We start from the raw sequence: 5,024 nt of genomic DNA, 5'->3' as shown, positions 1-5,024 counted from the left end.
TAGACTTTTTTTTTTAAGATTTTATTTATTTATTTGAGAGAGAGAACAAGTGGAGGGAAGAGGCAGAGGGAGAGGGAGAAGCAGGGTCCCCACTGATCAGGGAGCCCAATGCGGGGCTCGATCCTAGGACCCTGAGATCATGACCTGAGCCGAAGGCAGACCCTTAACTAACTGAGCCACCCATGTGCCCCAAACCTAGGCTTTTCTTTTTTAACTTCAATAAGTTGCTTCTTTTTAAATAATGTTCCTGAATAATCATTTTTGTTGGCAAAAGACTCTCAAAATTATGAAAAACACAAACATATTGACATGGTGTATGACTAATTAAAAAGAATACTATAGGGGTGCCTGGGCGGCTGAGTTGGTTAAGTGTCTGACTCTTGGTTTCGGCTCAGGTCATGATCTCAGGGTCCTGGGATCCAGCCCCACATTGGGCTCCGTGCTCAGTGCGGAGTCTGCTCGAGATTCTCTCCCTCTTCCTCTGCCCCTCCTGCTCCTGCTCTCTCTTTCTAAAATAAATAAAAACATTAAAAAAGAATAATATATAATGTTTCCCAAATAATATATAGGATATATTAATAATATATTCTCAAATATATATCATATATTACATATTACATATAAAATAATATATTCCCAATATATGTGAGTATACATGTGTGTATGTATTCCTTTTTCCTCTCATAGGAGAAGGAACTGCATGCAAACATTGCACACTAAACGTTGGACTTGTCTGAAAGCTGTTTTCCATGGCTCTGATACTCAGTAACCCACATAGAGAACAAAGGGATTTTGCTCCATGAAGTCTAATTGCCTGCTGAATAAATAAATAAATAGAAGAAGTGCCACACGTGTTTAATGAAGGTAAATATTGACCCTGACACCGTATGTTTGCTGGGGCACCAGCTGAAGCGTGCTGGCGGGTTCGCTCAGTCAGGGGACCTGCCAGGCTTGCCAGCAGGGGCCTCAGTCATTCAGGAGCATAGTCTGGGGAGAGACCGAAATATCAATAAGGCTCTCCTGATTGGGCCTTAATCCCCCCCAACACACAGGCACCAATCCTTCCACCAAAGGCAACTTGCAAAATCTAAAATCCAAAAGAGGAAAAATAGGTTGGATATTGATTGCCCGACTTCAGAGGGCTCCATGGGAGCCTTTGTTAAATCAGACCGAGGAGGAGAAGCGTATCTTTGGTTATGTTCACTTTTATTCAGGAAAGGAGCGTGTGGACAATTGTAGCATGTTTTAGTGGAACAGACTCCCTCCCCCTGCAACACCACTTGCTTGGGAAGTCTGTCACCTCTCTGAGCCTGGGTTTACTTCACATCCCGCGGATAATAATACTGGTCTTGTCTTTGTCATAGGGTTTAGAAGCTCAAGTGAGGTTAATTACATAATGAGGCCTGCAGAGAAGCGCTGTGGATTTTAAGAAGTTAATTATGATGACTTCCGAGAACAAGTCTTCTGCAGTATCCCTTCACTCCACCTTGGCTTTCTGACCCCCTTCCTGTTTCCCAAGCCCAGCGGGGCCAAAGAAGGGGCAAAGACAGGACAGGCTGCTCTTACAGATGGCCATTGTGACTTTTGCAGGTGAAGAAATCCCTCTTTCCTTTTAGTTCCTTCTGAATTAAGAAATTCAGTTACAGATTTTCAAGGAAATGAAACTCACTATTTCAAGGATGCACAGAATCAGGGAAGTTAAATATTTTCATTCAATAATAGAGAAAACTTATTTCAAGGAACAGCTTATAGCACAGAAGCAAGTGGTCCTTAAAAAAAATTATGTAGGTTCTTTGGTTTCTTGGTATCTTACACACTTACATAGATGTGTGTGGATTCCAATTGGGCTTACATTTGGTCACAAACAACAAACAAACAACAAACAACCCCCACCAAAACAAACAACAGGGATTTGAGCAGGTGGACGTTTCTTTCTTCCTTTCTCACAAAGAAGCCCAGAGATAGGCAGCCCAAGGCTGGTGTGGTGGCTGCCTGCTTGCAGGGTACAGGCTCCTTTCTTGTTCCCCTACCATCATCTTTACGTTGCTGTTTGCACCCCAGTCATTGCTTTCCAATTCCAGCCACCAGAAGGGAGGACAGAGATGCTGCATGTCTGCTTCCTTCTCTTTAAAGACTTTGGGAAGACTTTTAAAAGACTCTCAGGAAGTAACATTTAATAGTTAACATGTACATCTTATTGGTCAGATCTGAGTCACATGGCCATACCTACTTGCAAAGAAATTTGGAGAAAATGCCCAACTAAAAATTGGGGTTTCTTTTCAGAGGTAGATTATATGCCATATTTTGCTTTGGTATATAGATAATCGGAAGGGAAACTTTAACCTCAAGTTTTCATAAATTGCAAAATCAGCAGTATCTTTTGGATAAATACTCAGGAACTCCTCTTCCTCTTTTTTTTTTAAGATTTTATTTATTTTTTTGACAGAGAGAGACACAGCAAGAGAGGGAACACAAGTAGGGGGAGTAGGAGAGGGAGAAGCAGGCTTCCCGCTGAGTAGGGAGCCCGATGTGGCACTTGATCAGGACCCTGGGATCATGCCCTGAGCCCAAGGCAGACACTTAACCAACTGAGCCACCCAGGAGCCCTCCTCTTCCTAACCCTTACCCACTCTAGCCATGCACACTACTGCTTTGGAGTGTGGACCAAATTAATTAATTAAAAGCTGTAGATATGTAGGATGTGCCAGGCAGTATCTTAGGTGTTAAGATGAAAAACTGAATAGGGTGTTGCCTCTGCCTTCAGGCAGCTCATAGTCTAATAGAGAAGACAGACATGCACAATGCATTCATAATTGTAATACTGTAGTTAAAAAATAAACTACTCAATCAAAAATTCACATGTTGATTTTCTAGGTCCCTTTTTGTACTTCTATTTTTTTTAAGGGGGGGAGAGGCGGAGGGAAAGGGAGAGAGAGAAAATCCTAAGCAGACTCCCAGCTGAGCACGGAGTCTGATGCAGGCTTGATCTCGAGACCCTGAGATCATGACCTGAGCTGAAACCAAGAGTCAGACACTTAACCAACTGTGCCACCCAGGCGCTCCTGTACTTCTATTTTATATAATAGTGATCTAACTAAAGGAAGCTGAATACTTGCTGAGAACTATCATTCTATAAGACTGCAAAGTCCATGGGCTCAGAGACCATGTCCAATTTGTTCACTGCTAAGCCTGGCACACAGTGGCTTGTCAATGAGTACTGAGTAGTAAAATGAATGGAAATATGTGGGTAGCATTTTAAAAATGTATAATTTATATAACGTGGAAACTTGGGAAATACATATTTGTCAACAATGTAAGGCATAGAATGATGATTTTCTTTGAACACATGGTCTTCATTTTAGAATATCATTTGTCAAACAGCCCTGTGTATTTAAATGATGACTTGTGTCATGAGTATTTGTTGGTTACTTCTACTTGTTCTTATGCCTCAACTGCCTAGTTATTCCTTCCTAGTGCCCCTATTTGGGGACCTGTGTGATTCCATAGAAGCAAATTCTGTCTATCACTCTAGAGGTACCTTTTGACCTAGGCTCCCTTTAGCCACCGCCATTGCTTCGGGGGTGGATGACATCATCATCATCATCATCATCATCATCTTCATCGTCACAACAACAACAACACTTTCATAGTGTTTACCAAGGGCCAGGCACTGTTCTAGGCAATGCATTAGTCCATTGAATCTTTATAACAACCACATGAGGTAAGGTGCTATTATAACCCCTTATCTTTGCTACTCTGAGGCACAGAGCTGGTAAATAGTGAGGTGGGTTGGAGTCTAAACTCAGGCAGTTTGGCCCTGGAATCTATGCTCCTAATGGCTCCACTGAACTGCTTATGACTCAAGCTGGTCAATCAGAGTGGACCTTGGGCTTCTACCTAAGAGAGTTAGGAAGGTTGGCTCCCTTTGCTCTGTGTGGTATGGACACAAGATGTGAGTCCCGGAACTATTCCAGGATTTGACTGTTTCAAGAGGAGCTGGGCTGAGTTCAAGACCAATACATGGAGGTGGTAGAGGTGAAAGGACAGAGAGAATCAGAGTCAGTTCTTGGATGCTATTTGAAATTTGTAGTCAATGAGGCAATAAACTCTATTTTAAAGGTCGGTTTAAGTTGGGTTTTCAAAAGCATCCTGATATCATTTAATTTACAAAAAAATTTATATACATGCCTTCTTTCTTATCTGCATCTGTTACATGAAAATATTTGTACCTGTGCCCATCACTTGTATTTACCAATGAACATGGTATAAATACAGAGACATTAACAATATTAAATAGATTATTTTAGGGGCGCCTGGGTGGCACAGTCAGTTGAACATCCCACTCTTGGCTTTGGCTCAGGTCTTGATCTTGGGGTCATGAGATCAAGCCCTGTGTTGGGCTTTGCATTCGGCACAGAGTTGCTTAAGTTTCTCTCTCCCTCTGCCCCTCCCCACTGTGCTCTCTCTCTCTCAGATAAATAAATAAATCTTAAAAAAATAGATTATTTTAGCAGAAAAGAGTAGTATAAACATAGTTCTAATAAATACCATACTTCTTCAATTTTCAAGATGACATTTTTCCATGTTAATATATATCTGAAAGTGGGCTACCTCCTATAATTGATAGTATCTTCAATTAATTGGCAGTTTTTCTTTCTTTCTTAGCAGTAGAATAAGTTACAAATGTAACTGGTGGCATCTTAAATTCAATTAAATACAATGATTTAATTAAAATTGGATGTAAATCTCTTTAGTATTATTTTATCCTATGTACAACTTGGACGAAGCATACCCAGATATACACTAGTGATATATACATTATATGTATATACAACAAAGCTTAATTTCATACGTTCCTAGAGTTCTGGCTGGGGGATATATTACAAACAGTGGCAAATTATAAATTGAAAAAATAAATTAATTAAGACTTAAGGGCAGGAGTCCTGTAGTCAAACTCAACTCTGCCAAGTGCTAGGCACTTCATTTCTTTGTGTCTTGATCCCTTCATCTGTAAAATAATTAGG

The sequence above is a fragment of the Zalophus californianus genome, chromosome 5 (assembly GCF_009762305.2).
Source record: "Zalophus californianus isolate mZalCal1 chromosome 5, mZalCal1.pri.v2, whole genome shotgun sequence".
In the NCBI taxonomy this organism is placed as follows: domain Eukaryota; kingdom Metazoa; phylum Chordata; class Mammalia; order Carnivora; family Otariidae; genus Zalophus; species Zalophus californianus.
The sequence above is the reverse complement of the archived record's forward strand: the minus strand, read 5'-3'. Positions refer to the sequence as shown.